The sequence below is a fragment of the Callorhinus ursinus genome, unplaced genomic scaffold (assembly GCF_003265705.2).
Source record: "Callorhinus ursinus isolate GAN/ISIS: 27379988/994484 unplaced genomic scaffold, GSC_fseal_2.0 scaffold10, whole genome shotgun sequence".
Classification (NCBI taxonomy): Eukaryota; Metazoa; Chordata; class Mammalia; order Carnivora; family Otariidae; genus Callorhinus; species Callorhinus ursinus.
The window spans coordinates 27,133,416-27,154,678 of record NW_027397072.1 but is presented as its reverse complement, the minus strand read 5'-3'; the positions used below and the strand labels follow the sequence as shown (position 1 = coordinate 27,154,678).

Genomic DNA, 21,263 nt, shown 5'->3' with positions numbered 1-21,263 from the left:
CACCGCACATGCGCGTTCTCTCTCTCTCTAAAAATAAAAAATAATAAAAGAGAGGAAAAAATAATTTTAAAAAGTAAAGAAGAGAGAGAGAGAGAGAATAACTCTCCCTCTCCGGGCGTCAAGGGGATGAAGTGACAAGTGCAGAGGCTGAGTTTATTAACGATTATCAGGAGCTGCTAGCCTGCCTATGAATACAGGTAAAAGCAAAGGAAGATGTTTTATAAAATGGCGACAAAATCGTGGTCTTTCTCAACCTCCCTTCCCTGCTGCTGCCCTGCCTCACCCCACCCCACCCCACCCTGAGGAAATTTTCTGGAACCCCAAAGCCCTCACACCTCATATTGTGATCACATCAGTTCCTCCTGGATACCTCTTGGAAATTGTCTTCCTGTTTCTGGAAGTTCTCCTCAGTCTCCCCTGGATGAGCTATTCCAGGTCCACTCTGAGGACCCTGAGGCTCTTACCTGTGGCGAAACCAGTGTCTTCACACCACAGTCGTGCTGGAGCGCCCTCCCCTCACCAACATGGCAGTCTGCAATTGGGCACCAGAATCTCCGCTGGGCTTCAGGGTCCCCACCTGTGAAATGGGGCAGCCCGAGCATCCCTTTCTCCAGGAAGTTTTGAGTCATTAGGGACTGCAGGTGCTCTTCATTCATACTCTTCCGGGCATTTCTCTATCATTGTAATTACACCCCACTTTAAGATAAACCTGCTTCTTTTTCTAAACCATGAACTCCCTTAGGTCAAGGACTCTATCCTATAGATATTTATATCCCATGTCAAATCCTCAGTAAACATATGTTGAAGGAATGAGTGGGGGAGAGGGGTACATGATCACTTTGAATGCTCTGAGTGTGACAAGGTGGGATTTTCTTCTCTCCTTACCCTCCTCTCGCCTCCACCCCCACTCCCATCCTCCGCTGGGAAAATATCTTTTGTAAGAAGAAGCAGAGATGGAAACTCTGTTCGTGTAATAACTCACGGAGGCTGTGCAGAAAAGAAGTTAATATTGGCAAGATAAACATGATTTGATTTGGGGGAATTTGGTTCCTCTGGGAAGAACCCAAAGTATCTGATGCTGTCCCTTCAGGCTGCATGTATGTGGCTGAGGACAGAGAACCCTGGGAAGCGTGGGTCCAAAGGCAGAGGAGACTGTGAGGGGATAGGGCCACAGAGAGAAGGAAAATCCCAGGGAGCCTCCAGGGTGGACTCCGATATGGCGTGGCAGCACCCTGATGGAAGAGGAAACAAGCATCTGGCAGCATCCTCTGTGCTCTGTGAGTCTTCATTCATAAGCACCTAATAGTAAGAGTTTTCTTTCTGGGAACCACTATGCCTGGAGCCTCTCACTCTTACTCCCAACAAAAGGACCTGACAAAAGTAAGAGATTGCAGTCAGAAAACAAAGTTGGTATTGTGGTTTAACTGCTGTGGTTCAGGACTACCAAGGCATCCTTTGGGTTACATCTAGAGTGATGGTTTTATTGAGACTGTCCAATCTGAGACCCCAGTTACAACCCTATTGGCACGATTTATAGCCAGGTCAAAACTCAGATGCCTAGGTCCCAGTCTCCTCCCCACTTGCAAAACTGAGAAAGTTTATAACTTTACCGGAGGTCAGCTAGATGAACCAAAGCTTCATGGTGTCGTGGCGAAGAGAGCAGAGTTAAGAAACAGAACCTAACATGAACTCTGCCAATAATTTGCAGTGTGACCTTGGTAAAGTCCCAACACTTCCAGACATCGATTTTCTAAACATGTTCAATGGAACTCTTACTACTTAGGTTGAGCTCAGAGGGACATTGTAGAGATAACATAAGATGTGATATTCAAAAACATATCAAACTGGTTAGGTGCTACGCACATTCAAGATATTTCTGCTATCAGTTTGCTAAATAACTCATATGTGAAGGCTCCTATTCATTCAGTGCCTAACTGTGGCAGTTGCCCAAGGATTGGTGGAGAGCCAAGGGCAGAGGAGGAGGCATGGGGGTGGGCAAGAGGAGAGAAGATGAAAATGAGAACAGTATGTTCCCTTGCCCCAAGGATCCCCTCTTCCGGGAGAGAGAGAAGCACATACTACACCAAGTTTCAGGCAGAAAGAATTGAACACCAAAGCAAACAGATGAAGTGTTTCCGGAGGGCAGCTTGCTTCTCACCACGTTCATCACTGCCATTCACAACTGGCAAATACTGAACTCTTGGGAGACCAGTGGAGGTACATGGATTTGGGGTAGGTAACTCTATTCACCATAGTTTCTCTTTTGATGTACGTTGGATCCAAAGTTAGATTAGTTAAGCAAGATGGTTTTGCAGCTATTTGGAGAACATTATGGTCAGTAGGTCTGATTCAGAAAAAAATAAAAATAAAACAGAAAACCATTTGTCAAGCAGAGATGAACGTGAGTGGCAACAAGTCCATGAGAGATGAAGGCGGCACTACCTGGTGGCTTTCAGCACCACTATTGCAGGCTGGACTCAGGCACGTGCATGAATAGAAAAATACAGAATGTGTTCATGGGCTGGAGCCAAAGGGACCAAAAAAAAGGCCATTTGGGAGAAGTGCCTGCAGCTCTTTCCAAAATAGTCTGAGCTCCCCACTGAGGCACAGAGAAGATGGTAGAGAAAGTGAGTCTTGTCTTCTCCACCACTCGGCACTCCCTGGGCCTCAAGAGCATCCACAGTCCTTGGGACTAACCCAAAGCTTCAGCAGAGGGAGAGGTGAAAGACTCCCCCTTATCTGCCCACAAACACTTGTCACACCCCAGTCACCTCAGATCCAGAGCTTCTCACTATCTCCCAGTGATCAGAAGATGACTCCAAGCTCAGACATCCCGGTTGGGAACATCTGTCCCCTAGCCTCCCTGAGTTTTCCTTTGTTCCCTTTCAGCTTTTCATTTCGATCTGGTCTCCAAAGCTTGCCCTAAAGCATGCTCCCTCTCGGGTGTGCTCAGGACCATTTATGGATGGAAGTCCTACACGTCCCTTGATTGTCAGTCAAACTATCAGCAGGAACTGAGACGTCATAAATGTCCACTGTGGGAATAAAGCTGAACACATATATAGTCCTTTTCAGCATTCCTTCAGTTATTTTAAGGAAACACCCTTTTTTTCTAAAGTAGTACATCAGCTGGGACCCCGCCTTCCACATTGCTTTGGAAGCATGCCCTTTGGGTCTATGTCGTTCTCTTCCTCCTTCTCATGTATATTGCTTATTCCACGGTACTTACCTCTAGAATAGCATCTAGAAAACCGGTCGTGGTTGCACATGCACACTAAAACCCCGGACTCTTAATTCAGATGGAAAGGAAGAGCCTTAATGTTGGCTGTATTCGTTTCCTACGGCTGCTGTAACAAATTATCACACGCTTGGCAGCTGAAAGGTCAGAATCTGCCATCAGTTGACTGAACCAAAATCAAAGTATCAGGAGGGCTACACGCCCTTTGGTGGCTCCAGGGGAGAATCCTTTTCCCCGTCTTTTCCAGCTTCTAGAACTGCATTCCTTGCATTCTCTGGCTTTGGGCTCCTTATTCCATCTTCAAAGCCAGCAGTGGAACATCACTGTTCAATGTCCTATTTCCTTTTGAGTCAAATCTCCCTTTGCTTCCCTCTTGTAAGGACACTTGTGAGTGCATTGAAGGGTCACCCAGATAATCCAAGGTAATCTCCCCACTTTAAAATCCTTAACTTAATCATATCTGCAAAGGCTCTTTGGACACATAAGGTAACATTCATAGTTTCAGGGATTAGGACCCAATATTTTGGGGGGCCATTATTCAGCCTACCCCACTGTGGCAAATGCATGGTCTCTTACAGTCTTCTGCTGAGGATCTGAAATAATGTTCAAGAAAAGTGCTGGACCCCTGGGTTCCTGCTGCATATTACGGATCCAGGATAACCCACTTCACACTCTTAAGAAAGGGGTAAAAAGCTAAGCATAATCAGTGCAGAGAGCCCTTCACTAGAAACAGAATGAACAATGCCTTTCACTTAGCATTTTAGCAAACCAGGGTTCTAGGTTTGCAGGTACTGGGAGAAGAACTTGGAAGTGACCCATGAATAATGACCACACTCCAGACTCACTCAGCCTCTGCAAGGCCAGTGAAGAGTACAAATGGCAGCCCACACGGCCTGTGTCTAGAATGTTTAAAAATACAAATCAAGATAACACGATATTATGTAAAATATGTTCTCTCCTCCTACCTTGACCAACAGACCTTCACAATGACATGAAAGCCATATTTGAATTTAGAAAATGTGGATTCCCCATGTTTCATCAGGGAACTCTAAGTATGTAGAGAGCTATCCATAGCCCCTGACCCCTGGCTATTCCCTCCCTCCCTCTCTTCCCACCTCCTCAACAGCACGTTCGAGAGCTCGCACTCACATGCAGACACTCTGACCCACGCCGCCCTCACCTATAAAGAACTACCCCTTGGCCACCCTCAGGCCTAGGATTAGCTCAGCAGCAGCACTCCACGCCCTTGGATAGGCAGACCAGAGAAAGAGGACTGGGCAGGCTCTGGAGGCTGGCTTGCCACCATTTGTGCAGGGAATTTGGGGTTCTAGATACCCAGATCATGAATGAGAATCTGTGCTTCTCTGGTGAAGAGCTACTTTTAGTTGTTTTTTAAAAATGCCCACTCCACTGTGGGCCAATAATTATGTAAAATACAATCAAAATATTTGAGAAGTATCAGATTGCCATAGAAAATAAGGAACATTTACTCTTACTTTCTGTATTTAGCTCACCATGGACCTGGTAGTAAACGGACCATGTTTTGTGTACCACCAACTAGAAGATGAACAAGGGGGAACAAGTGTTCTATGCTTTTATCTCAAATTACCATAAATGTAGTGGCTTACAACAACAGACATTTATTGTTTGGTAGTTTCCAGGGGGCAAGAGTCCATGGCTCAGCTTGGTCTTCTGCTCAGGATCTCACCAGGCTGCGGTCAAGATGTCAACCAGGGCTGGGGGCTCATCTGAGGCTTAGGGTCCTCTTCCAAGCTCACTGGTTGTTGGCAGAATTCAGTTCCTTGGGGCTATAGAACTTGTGGCAACATGCTTCTTCAAGGCCAGTAGGAAAATTTCTCTTTTTAGGAAGGGTTCAGTCCCCTTTATTAGGGATTTTGCCTGATTAGGTCAGGCCCACCCAGGGCAGTCTCTTGATTGACTTATAGTCAACTGATTAGAAGCTATAATTACATCTCTCAAATCCCTTCACCCTTGCCATATGATATAACCTAATCACATGAATGACATCCATCATATTAATAGGTCTTGCTGCATTCAAGGAGAGAGGAAGATACAGTGGATAGGAATTTTGTGTACCATCTTAGATTTCTTCCTACCAAAGTGGCCTTAAGATGGTACGTCCTTTTGTCTCTGGGACTTTTCCCCTCACAGAGACAGGAAGGCCAGAGTATGACCCTCAAAAGCCCAGGGCCCAGGACAGGGGCCCCCCGTGACCCAGTTCACCTTCCACAATAGTTTAGGATTAGAATTGTACCAACATCTGCTTCAAAAGCCCAGACAGCAATGCTGAAAGACACTCCTTCCAAGGACTATTTGGTTTCTGTCCTTTCAATATTTCTTGCTTCTCTATAATCACAGTAGTTGTTTATGAACACAACAGTATTTTCACAGCTGTATTAAGTCCATATTGCATAATTCTGGAGTTGCCAACAGTCGGTTGCTTGGAGATTATCATTATCAGTAAGAATTGTAGAGCTCTAATTCCATCTCTAGCAGAGGCTGAGAATTCACCTGGGCTCTTTGTCTGAATCACTGTGCCTTCCTAGAGATTACTGCAAGATCAGCCTAGGAGCATCGTTCTGATTCAATACATGGTGATATGCTATACATGGCATCAGAGTCTAATGCAAAATGACTGGTTTATTAAACAAGTTAACAGGAAGTTATACATTCGAGTGAATTTTGGCCTTCAATGTAATACTTTTAGAAAACTATACTCTTACACCAATGAGGCTGCCATTGCACAGATCATTTTAGGAGTTCCTCTTTGGGAATAATCTTCAAAAGCCTGTGGCATATTTTATTTAATAATCCAAGAGTTGTAACTCTTCATCCATTCATAGTGAATTTTATTTTGGGAAAGAACCAATGTCATTTAGATCCAAAGGTCATGATCAATTTGTTAGTTATCTGGCTCAATTATAAAAACAAGTACATATAAAAGTGCTTTTTCTGAGATATTGTCTGGTATCTGATGGCATTTCTTAGGAATATGAATTTTTAACAAGTTCCCTGGATGATTTAAGATTATTCAAGAACCACTGCAGGTTCTACTTCTTACTAAAAGGTAGACAATTATGAAAGACTGTTGCTCTTGCCAAAGGAAAATTTATACCTCTAGCTACATCTATATGTGTCTTGAATTCTTTAAAGCGAGTGAACAGTAAAGAGCTGTGGACACAAAGAAGGGTAAATGAACTAAATTCCTGAGCATACTAGACACAGAAAAAAGAAAGCATTGGAGAATTTGAAGACAAGTCAATATAAATGATCTAACGAGAAGTACAGAGAAATAAAAAATATTAAAGGGGCTCCTGGGTGGCTCAGTCGGTTAAGCCTCTGACTCTTGATTTTAGCTCAGGTCATGATCTCAGAATCATGGGATCAAGCCCCACGTTGGGCTCCACCCTCAGCACAGAGTCTGCTTGAGATTCTCTCCCTTTTCCCCTGCCCCTCCCCCTGCTCTCACATGCACACGTGCACTCTCTTTCTAAAATAAATAAATAAATCTTTTTTTTACAAAAAGAAAAGAAATAATAGAATCTGGAAGATAATGGAATATCACCATTAAAGTGCTGAACAAAAAAAAAATAACAAATATTAACCTAGAAGTCTACATCCAGTGAAAATATACTTCAAAATAAGGAAGAAATAAAGACATTTTCAAACAAACAAGATCTCAGAAGATGTGTTACCAACAGATCCACAGTATAATAAATGGGCCATTTTGTTTACATCACTAGTCTCCAGAGACATTTGTGAATTAAAGGGAAGTTATGCCAGATGGAAGCCTGACTCTACAGGAAGGAATGAAAAGCACTGGAAGAAGTAAATATGTCAGTAAATAGAAAAGACAATGCTTCACTTTTTAATTTTTTAAAAGATGTTTGAATGTTTAGATAAAAATAATAGCAAGTATTGTGGGGTTTATAACATATGTAGAAGTAAAACATATAACAAAATAGTGCTAAGGAATGAAGGGGTAAAATGGAATTAAGGTGTTTTAAGGTTATTACTTTGTCCGTGAAGTGCTATAACATTTATTCAATGTAGACAATGATATATTAAAGTAGCATATTGAAGACACTAGAGCCACCATTCAAAAAATAGAGGCATAGTTAAGATCTAGCACAGGAGATAAAAGAAATATAAAAATAATTGGGGCACCTGGGTGGCTTAGTGGGTTAAGTGTCTGACTATTGATCTCAGCTCCGGTCTTTATCTCAGGGTCGTGAGTTTAAGCCCCACATTGAGCTCCACACTGGGTATAAAGCCTACTTAAAATAATAATAATAATATAATAAATCAGTCTAAGAGAAGGTAGGAAAGAAGAAACAAAGAATATGTGAGATAAATAGAAAACAAAGCAAGATGATTCATAAACCCAACCCATCAGAAATTATATCAAACATAGAGACTAAACATTTTAGTTAAATGTAGAGATGTATAGACTAGATTTAAAAAGTGGCAGCCATCTATGTGTTATTTATAAGACATGAACTTTGTTGATTCTGTTGTTTTGGGGAGGAATGTTGATAGCTTTGTTCCAGTCTTCTCTATCTTCACTTACCTTTTACATTCTTACTGATTTCCTTTTTTCTACTTTTACTATCAATTACTGAGAGAAGAGGGTTGAGATCTTCAATGAAAACTGTCCAGTTCTCTATTCTTCTTTCATTTCTATCAGTTTTTCTTTTTGTCTCTTCTCCCTTGTCTATTATTTTTTTTAAAGATTTTATTTATTTATTTGAGAGAGAGAATGAGAGATAGAGAGCATGAGAGGGAAGAGGGTCAGAGGGAGAAGCAGACTCCCTGCTCAGCAGGGAGCCCGATGTAGGACTCGATCCCGGGACTTCAGGATCATGACCTGAGCTGAAGGCAGTCGCTTAACCAACTGAGCCACCCAGGCACCCCTCTCCCTTGTCTATTATTAGGTACATACACATTAAAGATCGTCATGTCCTCTTGATAAACTGATCTCTTCATTATTGTGAAACATTCCTCTTTATCCCTGGCAATCATTCCTTGTGATGAACTTGACTTTGTCTTATATTATTATATCTACTCCAGCTCTCTCTTGTTTTGTGTTTGATTGGCATAACGTGTTGTCATCTTTTTTTAAATCTGTCTACTTCTTTATTTAAAGTGGTTATATACAGCACATACACTAGATCTTGCTCTTTTTTGAAAAATCTGATCTGACAATATATGGCTTTTAATTGGAGTATTTAGACCATCAACTGACATAATTATCTATATAGTTGGGTGAAATCCATCATCTGCTTTTTGTTTTCGATTTGTCCCATTTTTTCTTTTTTTTTTTTTTCTTCTTGGCACCTTTGTTGTTGTTGTTATTGCTGTCCTACTAGCCTGGTTATTTTATTTTTATTAAACTTTAAATTTTATAATAGTTTTAGATTTCTAGAACAGTTGCAAAATAGTGCAGAGAGTTCCGCTATCCCTGACTCCCAGTTTCCCTTATTGTTAACATCTTACTTTTGTATGTTACATTTGTCACTACTAATGAACCAATATTGATACATTAGAATTAACTACGGCTCATAGTTTATTCAGATATCCTTAGTTTTTGCCTAATGTCCATTTTCCATTCCAGAACGCAATCCAGGATACCATGTTACATTTAGTTGTCATGTCTTCTTAGGCTCCTCAGAGCTGTGACAATTTCTCAGACTTACCCTGTTTTTGATGACCTCAACAGTTTTGAGAAATACTGGTCTGGTATTTCATAGAATGTCCTTTAGTTTGTGTTAGTCTGATGTTTTTCTCATGGTTAGACTGGGGTTATGGTTTTTGGAGGCAAGACTGTAGAAAGAGATAAAGTACCATTTTCATGGCATTATATCAGGGGTGTGTACTATCAAGATGACTTATCTCTGCTGATACGAACTTTGATCACCTGGCTGAGGTTGTATTTGTCATGTATCTGCACTGTAAGCTTACTCTCTTCTTCCCATATTCCATCTGGACTCTTTGGAACGAAGTCATCATATGTACTCCACACTTAAGGGGTAAGGAGTTATGTTCCATCTCCTTGAGAAGGGAGTATCTACATAAATTATCTTGAATTCTTCTGCAGGGGAGATTTGCCTCTTTTCCCTCCTTTATTTATTTATTCAATCATTTTTTTCATATTAGTATGGACTCATAGATATTTATTTACACTTCAGGTTATAACCTGATACTAGGTTATTTGTTTCATTGCTCATATTGTTACAGCTTTGGTCACTGAGAGCCTTTTCAGTTGGGTTACTGTGTCCCTTTGACACACCCCTCATCTTTGTTGGTTGGTTGGTTGGTTGGTTGGTTTTAGCACTCCCTTACTTTCTGGCTCTACAGGATCCTCCTCCAGCCCAGCCCTAGAGTCAGCCATTGCTCTCAGGAGCCCTGGTTCTTTCTACTGGAGAAAGTTTCTAGAAACCAAAATCTGGGTGCTGGGTGTGCTTGTTATTACTGAGATGCTGCTTCCAGGCCCTCTCAGTGGACAAAGCAAGGAAATGTACGCAGTATGCATGCAGTATACTAACCTGTACATGTAACCACGTGTGCCTATAATGAGCTACACTTGAGTTCATACTGATGTCCCCAACTCTCACCCACTACCACATGGATCACTCTAGCCACACCCCCTTATGAGCACCTCTTTCAACCCCAAGGAGGGGGCTAAACATGACCCACATGTCATTTCCCGGAGTGCTTGGGTGGCACAGTTGGTTAAGCTACTGACTCTTGGTTTCAGCTTAGGACATGATCTCAGGGTCATGAGATCAAGCCCCACATCTGGCTCTGCACTCAGTGTGAATCTGCTTGAGATTCTCTCTCCCTCTTCGTCTGCCCCTCCCACTTGTGCACTCCCTCATGCTTTCTCTCTCTCTCTCAAATAAAATTAATAAATCTTCTTAAAAATGTCATTCCCTGTTCTGGTTACTTCCTCCCTCTTTCCCCTGTACTCTCCCACTTAGAAATGTTTCACCTTACACATTTGCTCAATAAAGTCACTCTCTAGCTCTGAAAAGTCTGCTTAGACATTTAAAATGTGGAAGATATGCACAGAAAGCATCAGACAGCTGCTGTGTTGACTTTGGACTCTACCATGTGCCTACTAAGTCTTTAGAGGCATATTTAATTGCTCGGTACCTCAGTTGCTCAACCTATAAAAGGGAATAATACTTGACCTTTTCTCAGTAGTTTGTTGGGGAGACCAAATACAAAATGGGGTTAAAATAACTTTAGGGGTGCCTCAGTGGCTCAGTCAGTTTAGCATCTGACTCTTGGTTTTGGCTCAGGTCATGATCTCGCCATCATGAGACTGCGCCCCACATCGGGCTCCATGCTCAGCATGAAGTCTGCTTCAGATTCTCTCTCCCTCTCCCTCTGCTTCTCCTCCACTCACATGCTCTCTCTCTCTCAAATAGATAAATAAAATCTTAAAAAATAACTGTAAAATAAAAAGCACCGAGAATAGATATAGAATTATAGTGACTCTGGCCAAGCTCCTAACACCATACCTGACACCATGAGGAAGGAACAGACACTGTCTTATTAAATCCTCAAAATGGGATGCCTTTTTATTATCCCCATTTTACTAATAAGGCAACTGAAAAATTCAGAACTTAGTAGTAATAGTGATGATAATAAATAGCACTTTCTGAGAACTACGTTTCCAAGCACTTTACATGTATTGATTCATTATATCTTTACCACAGTGTGACAAAGCAATTTTCTATTAGCCCCCACTTTACAGAAAAAGAAACTAAAAAGCAGGAAGGATTCCACAGGGCTGGCATTCAAACCCAGGTCTTTCTCTCCCTCCCACTTCTTTTCCTGGTGCCTCTTAATTAGCAAATTTAAATGCCGCTACCATTACTTATTCTTTCAGCAAATACTTGAGAACCTGCTATGTGCTATTTATTGGTTTAGGCACTGCTGGCCTAGTAGTAAATAACACAGAATCCAGGCCCTCATGGTGCTTCTATTACACAACTACAAGGCGCTGTTATTGTGTTAACACGGAAAATGTACATCTCTACCTAGAGTAGCCTCTTTCATTTACGGCCACTTTTGAGAAGACATTTTGTCCTCGAGGCATTATGCCGACAGTCAACTATGGAGCACAGTGTTGTGTTCACTCCATTTGCTGGCTGTCTTATCTCAGAAGTCAGGAAACAGTGCCTGCAGGTGGATGTGTCCTCCTACGAACTGGAGGTGTCCTGTTCACAATGACACATGCCTTTCTTACTTTTATAGCACCTCTCAGACTTTTCAGCCTCAACTGTCCTCAGGGGCATTGCGTTTAGCAGCTCTTCACTGAGAAGAGTCTGTTTCTGGGATGCCCTCATCAAGGCCCCAAGGAGGGGGCTAAACAAACCACAAGACACTGCTGTGAATGGACGTGATGCTCAGGACGGCTGCTGGATGCAGCCAACACAGAGAAGCGGAGAAATCCAGAAAGCCGCCAAGGAGTGGAGCCAGCGGTGCCTGTGCGTTGGGTGGAGTGTGCCTACTTTAGGGCTTGTTATGCAAGAGCGTGAATCGCCTCAGGGCTTAAGCTATCCTCACGCTGAGTCTGTGGTTACTTGCAGCCAAAAGCATCCTCACCAAGACAGCATTGCAAAGACCTCTTTGTTGTTAAGAACATGTACGCCTGGGAACCTAGGCTATAAACCGCCCCATTTCCCAGAGGTACTAGCCAAGGAATTCTCCCACAAACCAATGAAATTCTCAGTCTTTGTGGCCAAATGCCCTCTGTCTGCTCTCTTCTTTCCTTTGCTTTATTCCCTTAGACAACTACTCAAAGACACTTGGTACATTGAAATCACTCTCGCATTACCAAAAGCTATGTGATGCTGATTGGAGACACTCGAAGAGAAATAAAGCTTTGAACTAAAGCATGTTTCCTAGTGTTATTGAACAACACAAAAATAGGACCTACTTAGCCATATACCCCCACTGTGTTATTCATCCTCTGGCTGCTTTGGTGAGTGCCAAAGTGCTTTCGGGGGGCCTCCTGAGCGCTTCTTTCCTTTCCATTTCTTTCCTCGATTGCATTCAAAAGAACCAAAAACAAACAAGGCATTTAATTACTAAGGGTTATTCATTATTTTGTTCAAAGCCCAAAAGCTCGAAAGAATCAGAGCAATTTATTTTCTGAATTTACTCATCACAGTTTCCAAACCGGCCAACGTGGGCCAATCTTTAGTACTTATTGAAAGTGTTCTTTCACTGCAGTGAAAGGGCTGTAGTACCCTTGCACCAGTGTCATGAGATGAGCCTGTGGGCTGGGTGCCACAATTCAATCTGTGTCAAAAGATGTGTGGATAAGACTGCTTGGGAGTTTGGGAGCAACTTTATTCTAGGAAGGCCAGTCAATTCCAAATTAACGGAATGTTGAAATATCCTTTGCCTATGACAGAAAGATGATCTCTCCTGCTTTGTCAACTCCAGAAATTGCATTTATTTATTTTTGTCATAGTAGGCCCAGAAAAGTACAGAGAATAATAAAACCAACACCTACATAGTAACCATAGTGATTTAACAGATGCAATATCTTGCCATATTTCCATCATGTATAAATATCATGATGGATATCTCTATTTGACCCATGGAATAAATCGTTAAATTGATAGTTCCACTTCCTTATTTCTCTTTAAGGGACATTTACAATTAAACCTTTCATTTCTGAGTCTTTTGCAACCGTGATTTCCAAAAAGAAGAGACAGGTTCCAGAAGAGACCATAAATATTTCAAATAGGACTTCAACAGAGCCTTGCTCCTGCCTGAAGGTGGGCTAGAGCCGACAAGGGAGTCTGTGTGGACATTAATATGGGACATTCAGGAGAGATAAATGTCCTGTAAGCAGGAGAGTGGCTAGATCTGAAGATCATGAGCTTCGGGGAGACTGAAAATCTGAAGTTACTTTTATCTATTGATTTCCTTTAATGTAAACATATTCTGAGATTTCATTTATAAGCATCACCATTTTAAATAACACCCACACACAATTTAAATTGCAGAAGTTCAGCAACTTAACTCCTCTCTGTGCCCCTACGTAGCTGACATGCACTGTCACATCTAACCATTATGGGGCTTGAATGGCTTTCCTTTCTTCCAAATAAGAACATAATAAAGTTCCCCTCAGCTCCCATGCCAGCCATATAGGTCTGGAATTTCTTTTTAAAGCACTTACAGATTTCTGTAGCTTTTCCCTAGTTTACAACCCTCCTAGAATAAAAGCAGAGTTCAAAACAGGGTTAAGCACAACATGCTGACAGACACAAACATACTTACCAGGAGCTGTCTCAGGAACAGTCTACTTTCCCAGGCAGGAAGACAGCAAACAATTGCCTCTTGATCTCACTTTAAAGCAAAGTCATGTATTTTCCCCTCTTAATGCTTAAGCATCCTATCTTGGTAAAGCTTAAGAAATAAAAAAGAAAAAAATAAGTTCTGGAAACAGATAGTCGAGATGGTTACACAAAATTGTATATGAACTTCATGCTACCCGTATTGTACACTTGAAAATGATTAAAATGGGCAATGTTGTGTTTCACTACAATAACAAAATTCTGGAATTAGAAATCACAAAATATGGGCACCTGGGTGGCTCAGATGGTTAAGCATCTGCCTTCGGCTCAGGTCAGGATCCCAGGGTGCTGGGATTGAGTCCCGCATCAGGCTCCCTGCTCCTTGGGAGCCTGCTTCTCCCTCTGCCTCTCTCTCTCTCTGTCTCTCATGAATAAATAAATAAAATCTTTAAAAAAAAAAGAAATCACAAAATATTTAAGTAATAGTTGAATAACAAGTCAAATGAAATTGTAAAAAACTATCCTGTCTTTTGGGCAAACAGAATGACTTTCTACGTTGACAACATACAAGTCCAGGGAGAGTTTACAAGTATCAGGTGTAGTTCTATTTCTTCAACACTCTGTGGATTGAAGTCCACTCATGCTTTTTGCTTTCTAGACCAGATAAAGAGCAGGATATCTTATGATTAAAACTATAAGCAATTCCAAATTTAAAATATAGTTTTACTCTGCTCCTGAATAGGACCCTCTCTGCTGTTTCTCCTCTCCGAACATCCCCAGTATCAGTCATCTGGTCACCTACGTTCATGTGCCATTATTTGACATTAAAAAAAATACAATTTGGGGGCACTTGGGTGGCGTAGTCAGTTAAGCGTCCAGCTCTCGGTTTCGACTCAGGTCATGATCTCAGCATCCTGAGATCAAGCTCCCCCTCGGGCTCCACGCTCAGCACAGAGTCTGCTTGGGATTCTCTCATCCCTCCCCACCGTGCGTGCACACACACTCTCTCTCTCTCTCTCCCTCTCTAAAATAAATAAATAAATCTTTCAAAAAAATACAATTTTAATCCGTGTTAGGTCATACTTGTTTACTTTGATATGCTTTTTCTACCGGCACCTTGTGTAGATCAGGTTACTATGGAAAAGCCCTAACAAAGCTGTATATGGATTTTGTTAAACATTTAGCATCTGTTTCCCAAAATCCACTAGTGAAGGACTCAAGAGAGGTAATAAGGTGACCCAGTTCGTTTTATTATAATGACCTGTCGCCTGGGAAATGTGCACCTTGTGTGCCCCAGAAATATCTGACTATAACCAAATAGAAAAACAAGTCTTTAGAATTTCTCCCTGACATGGCCTTAGTTTACAACCAGCCAGTATATGATGAAAGTTTATGCCCCTTTTCCACATAAGTTATTTTTCCAACTGAAAATTGTTCCCAGCTGTTCTGACCCAGATGTGTTGGCAGCCCATGCTGCGAGGGCCATTTTACAGGTGATGAAGCCCTCAGACAATAAAGTTTACACAACTTGTGTATAGCTGGTCTCCAATACAGTGTTGGACTTCTAACACCGCCCCCATCCCCACGCCCCAAAAAAGGTAGTGATTTCCTGACACTTCACTTGGGGCACAGTTAAGAGGGGATTTCAGAGTTACAGACCCAACCAAACTTACATAGGCCCCGGGCTTATGAAGCCAGAGTAAGATAAATTACCTAGCCTTCTCCTCAAGAATTCAGCCTGCTTTAGCTAAAAATAGCTCCGGACCAGTAAGAAAATGATCAGAAATTGTCTCTGGGATTTGGCTTCCAGGAGAGGTAAGTCATGATATCCAAATGGGACCCCTGAGTTGCCATTCATCTTGTAGCTTTACACTGTCCTGTTCTAGTGTCTACCAACTTCGCTCTTTCCTTCACACTTAAATGAAATGAGATGTAGAAGTTGATAAAATGAGTGCAATATTATGTTTCATCAGGAAGTCATAGGACAACCAAAGCAATCGATGGTGAGCAGGGTAGCTATCTGTCCAGGTTTTTCTAGGACAGTGCCAGGCAGTTTAACATATATCAGATGCTTCATTTTAAAACACGTTATTAAGTGCACCTGCGTAGCTCAGTTGGTTAAACAACTGCCTTCGGCTCAGGTCATGATCCTGGAGTCCCGGGATCCAGTCCCACATCAGGCTCCCTGCTTAGCAGGGAGTCTGCTTCTCTCTCTTACCCCCCCCCCCTTGTGCTCTCTCTCCCTCTCTCTCTCATTCTCTCTCTCTCAAATAAATAAATAAAATCTTTTTAAAAAACCACATTATTAATAATACTGGAATCAAACACACTGGATGGGCTGAGTCCTGCACTTGGCATTCTCAGCCTCTACCAGTCCTGAACATTAGTGTTGAGACACAAGGGCAATACACTGAGATCTCACTTTTTCTCCTGGTAAACTCGGAAAGATGACCAGCAACACCCTTTTCTCTTTCCCTAATCATTTCCTGATAAGGTGCCCCTGACACCGCCTTTGGAGGACAGCATGATAAAACGCAGTGTGGCCAGCCACCAGTCCCTAGGGACTCGGGGGGTGGTGAGCCATCCTGCAGTCCGCCACCCCCCAGTAGTCCCTGCTGTGGGCCGCAGGGGCAGCGGGAAATGTGGGAAAGCCCAGGGTAGGTGTAAAGAAGACACAGGCAGGAAATGGAGGCTGAGCAGCTCCGGCACAGAGTGTAGACTGTCGTGTGAATACTCTTGCTTACAGTAGTTTTGTCGCTTACTGTACTGTGTATCTACAACTATTATTTATTACGCTGTTGCGTAACATCTTTTTCTTTTGCAATAAACTCTTGGGGCAGCAATCAGCTTGGAAATATCAAAGCATGTGCTTAGGGGAAAATTAAAATATTAAAGTTGTAGATAAATGAATAACTTGCATAAAATACCTCTTGATTCTACTGTGGGGATATCATCATGAAAACCAGCAAACATAATTTTGCTGAAGAAACATCAGCTTTTACTTCAAAAGTGCGTTGCATACGTAGACCGTGCACAAAGACCACAGTCTCACACAAGCAGCAGCACAGCTGTGTTTTCCTACACCCTGCGCAGCTGAGCTTTTATATGGACACAGTGACCATTCTTCTAAACTATTTTCCCTCACTTCCAATCCCGGTGTTTCTTGTGCCCGACTGAACAATGAAGTATTAGCTGCTAATGAGTCGCCTTTAGCCGAAGTAGTACTACGTAAACAGTGAAATGACTCAAGCTCTCTATCAGGGTCGTCAGATACTTCAAATGAGAAAATCTGTTAATTCTATTAATGGTTCATTTAAAAAAAAAAAAAACCTAATTCAGGGAATAAAATTAAACCTTTGGTAAGTTCATTCTGTCCAAGGTGAAAAATCTGACATTCTGATGGCTACTATAAATCCAGTTTAAAAGTTCATCATTGGGGGCGTCTGACGCCTTCGGCTCAGGTCATGATCCTGGAGTCCTGGGATCAAGCCCCGCATCGGGCTCCCTGCTCAGCAGGGAGTCTGCTTCCCCCTCTCGCTCTGCCTGCCGCTCCCCCTGCTTGGGCTCTCTCTCTCTCTCAAGTAAATAAATAAAATCTTTAAAAAAAAATTTTTTTTTAAAGTTCATCACTGGAGGGAAACTTTGTTTTTGAGGTGGTATATTTTGATGGCTAGAGAATCCTGGTAGAAACAGTATTCTTACTAATATAAGAACCTGTGGAGCAAAAATGTACTTGAACTGAGTAGTGGAACATATATAATTAGTACTTTTGTCCAAACAAGCTGTGGGGGTCTCCCAGGGGAAATGGAAGTAAGTTGTCAAACTTTACACAAAACACACACACACAAAGCAACTGGATCACAAAATTCTTTTTGCCTACCAAATGACTCAGAATATCTGAGTCTTTACGATAAACGATTTTCTTAAAATCATCCTAAGTGTCTTACAACTTTGGGTTGCATTTTGTTCAAAATCATTTGGAAGTCTTCAAAGTATTGAGTAAATGGAGTTTCTTTCTTTCTTTTTTTTTTTTAATTCAGCTTTTGAGCTCGAAGGTTTTGGAAAATTGCAATTATTGAAAACCAAGACAAACAAACAGGACAAGCTACATAATTTGCGGGGCCTAGCGCAAAATGAAAATGCTTGTTAAAAAACTAAGAATTTTAGGACGGCAACAGCAGAACCGTCAGCCAGGTGTAGAGCCCTTCTAAGCACTGGGTTCTGTGCGTTGGACAAGTCACAAGCCCATGAAGCCAGTTCTGCAAACAGGAAGACACTGAAATATATCCCGCAAAAGTGGGGGGTAGGGCACAATGAGTGCTCTAATGAAGTATTTTGAAATTCTATAATTGTGCCCTAGATGATCTCAACCTATGAGAAGAATATTTTGATGGAGCTCCTATTTTTATTTGGATAAATTTAAATTCTGTCCCAGAATAGAATGTAATTGAGAAGGCCTACAATTTTGAATCATCTAAATTTGGTGAACCATTCAAAAGAATCATACATAGAGACAATTTATTCAACAGGTTGTATTGTAAAAATATTTGTCAAAAAAAGGAACTCCGAATGAAGGCTAAAATTACCTGAGCAAATATTTGGACCAAGTTATTTATTCTTCTCAATATTTAAAAAAATTAGAATTGAGAATAGCCTTTGTTTAGCAGGATTGCTCTTGCCCCTGTAAAGAGAGTGTTTTCTCAATTAATATATTATGATCTATAGAGAAGTCAATGTAAGTATCAGCAATTTCAAATTTTTTAAGCCCCAAATGCAGACAATTTTGTAGAAAAAGTTAAAAATAATAGAACTATTTTAAAAATACATTCTTCAGGGATGCCTGGGTGGTTCAGTCCATTGAGCATCCGACTCTTGATTTCAGCTCAGGTCATGATCTCAGGGTTGTGGGATCAAGCCCCACGTCGGGCTTGTGCTCAGTGCAGAGTCTGCTTGAGATTCTCTGTCCCTCTCTTTCTGCCCCTCCCCCCACTCGAGGGAGCTCTCAAATAAATAAATAAAGCCTTTAAAAATACATTCTGTAAGAAAATACCATGACAGATAAGCTAAGAAATGGACTAAAGTACATAAATATACAACAAGAATAATTAATCTGCTGAAAATTTTTTTAATGTTCAGATCAATATAGAGAAAATTTTCCAATTTGCTTTAATATACACAGATAGATGTTCTTTCATTTCGTCAAAAGAATTTTATATTTGAAGAGTCCCTGAACAGAACCATTCTATAGGTCTACCAATGTAAGAAACCAATCTGTTGGTCAGTAAGTAAATTTTTCAGAAAGTTATCATTCAACTTATTTTTATGCCCCCCTTTACTATTGAGGTATCTTGATTTGGTGACATATTACATCGCTCCCCTGGTCGTGATGATTATGGCCACCACGTGTTAAGCCCTTGGGGTGAGCCAACTCTTTGCGGGCATCAGCTCATCCAACCTATAAAACAAGCCTGTGACAGGTAGTGTGGGATCAACCCACTTAACTGCAGAGAAAACTGTGCCTTCAGGTGGTTTGGCCACTTCTCTGGGGTCGTGGAGCCAGGAAAAGATCTGAGCCCCCGCCTCCTCTAACTCCCAGACCATGCATGTCCAGCTATCCGTTAGATGAGTTCACCACAGACTCTGATTTAAGAGGACCATTGCCTGGTAAGTTTCCAGGAAGGAACCCAGATCTCAGATGTAATTGCGGCTGCCTCTAAACAGGACAAATTTAGCTGTTCCTGAAAACGTAAAGAGATCCCCTTCACTGGCCTAACACAGAAAAGGAAACAGCTTTTCTCTGGAGTTATCAAGCCATTCATATATGCCTGGGTCTAATGTGGCTAACAGCGGTGAAAAACCTATGACTGTCTCCCCATCTGACGTCCCCTTCCTCAGAGCCATAGTAACAGAAGAGTAGATGCTGTGAGGCACTGCCCAGGCTCCCCAGCAGGGCCGAGGCTCACTGCTAGGTGACTGTTAGCTGCTGAAGGCTCACAGCTGGGCCTGTCCCCGGGCCTTGCCCTCGGCTGAAGCCAACAGCCCAAGGTTGCCCACTCCCTAAGAGCAGCCACCTGCGGTGTCTGGTCCGCGCAGGGGTGCACAGGCCTGGCCACCCCGGCTCTCTGTAGGATCATCCGGTGCCTCGTGTTGCCCTCATGGTAGTTCAACTTCTCTGTCCCCCCTTGTGTCCCAGCTAGCTTATCGGTGTCACCCCTTGAGCATTCCCTATAAACTTCCCGCCCTCAGACCTCCATCTCCGTCTTCCCGGGTCACCCGACCTGGGACACTGACCAGGGACAGAGCACCTGTGACTTTGAAGCACCAACTTCATACACTTTGGTGTCTAACCCACGCAGCACCTCTACCAAGTGGATGTTATTAGCTTCATTTTATAGGTGATAAAACCCAGGCTCAGAGATACGGTGTTCCTTGCCTATAATCACACAGCAAGTGAGCCACAATTCAACATTTAGGGGCAGGACTTCAACCTCAAATTGCACGCAATTTACTACGTGCACGACACTATACTGGGCTCGCAATGGTTCTGATCATATTTTTATGCAGGGTACGTTTCATTAAAATAAAAACTATATTTTAGAGATGAATGGAGAGCCTCTATAAAGGGAGTATAAATAAATAAGAATAAGTAAGAGATGTTGTTTGGTTACTAGCACTGTATTAACGTCAGTTTCCTGGCTGGGATGACAGACTCTGGTTATATAAGGTATTATCACTGGGGGACAATGGGGGACAGGTACAGAGGAACATACGCACCATACTATTTCTGCACCTTCTTGTGAGTCTAAAACTATTTTGAAATAATATGTTTAAAAATTTCTAAAGCAAAAAAAGAATGAGACGTAAGAGATTCTGATGTCTTAAGAAAAGCGTTCCTCAAAAGGGGAATTTAAAAAGGTATTTCAGGGGCAGCTGGGTGGCTCAGTCATTAAGCGTCTGCCTTCGGCTCAGGTCATGGTCCCAGGGTCCTGGGATCGAGCCCCACATAGGGCTCCCTGCTCGGCGGGAAGCCTGCTTCTCCCTCTCCCACTCCTCCCTACTTGTGTTCCCTCTCTCGCTGTGTCTCTGTCAAATAAATAAAAATCTTTAAAAAAATAAATAAATAACAGTATTTCAGAATAGTTGCTAAAGAGTGATATTAATCAGCTCTCAAGAAGAAGTTAATATAAATACTTTCCTATGATCCACTGAGGGCTAAGAGAGACTTTTTCGCCTTTAAACTAATGATGTGAGATTAGGGCGGGCCCAAAGATTCTTTCCTAATTGGGGCTTCAAATAAAACAACCTGCTAGACCATAAACCCTCTCCCCTTAAAACGTGGAAGGGAGTGCTCTTATGACACCTCCTCTCTTCACGAGGAATTCTAGGCAGAAGCAAGGGTGTGACCACAGGGGTCCTGTAATGTTGACTTGTCCCTACGGTTCTCTCCAGCCCTCCACGGGGCAAGCCTCCCCACCTTCACCTGGCCTTAGTCTCCCACCATTAGAACCGAAATCCCTCCTGGACCCTGGACGAAGGGACCACCCAATCAGCAGGTGCTGTCTCCATAAGGCTGTGGTACATGAGGCAGTTGTCCTGGAAGTCAGCTCAGCTCCTCCCCAGTGAGCTCTGTCCAATACGGAGCAGCCTTGGGTGTGGGGGGTCAGGTACAGGATGAGACCTGG

The 21,263-nt window shown here is 42.2% G+C and overlaps 1 long non-coding RNA gene across 1 annotated transcript; it reads right to left on the bottom strand.

The window, feature by feature from the left end:
• Window positions 1-12,154: 12,154 nt before the first annotated feature.
• LOC141373490 (uncharacterized) lies at window positions 12,155-18,236 on the bottom strand. Its single transcript, XR_012379551.1, has 3 exons — window positions 18,168-18,236; window positions 13,565-13,693; window positions 12,155-12,314 (listed from the first exon to the last, which is right to left on the bottom strand). It is a non-coding gene; the product is annotated as an uncharacterized lncRNA (long non-coding RNA).
• Between the last annotated feature and the right edge of the window lie 3,027 nt (window positions 18,237-21,263).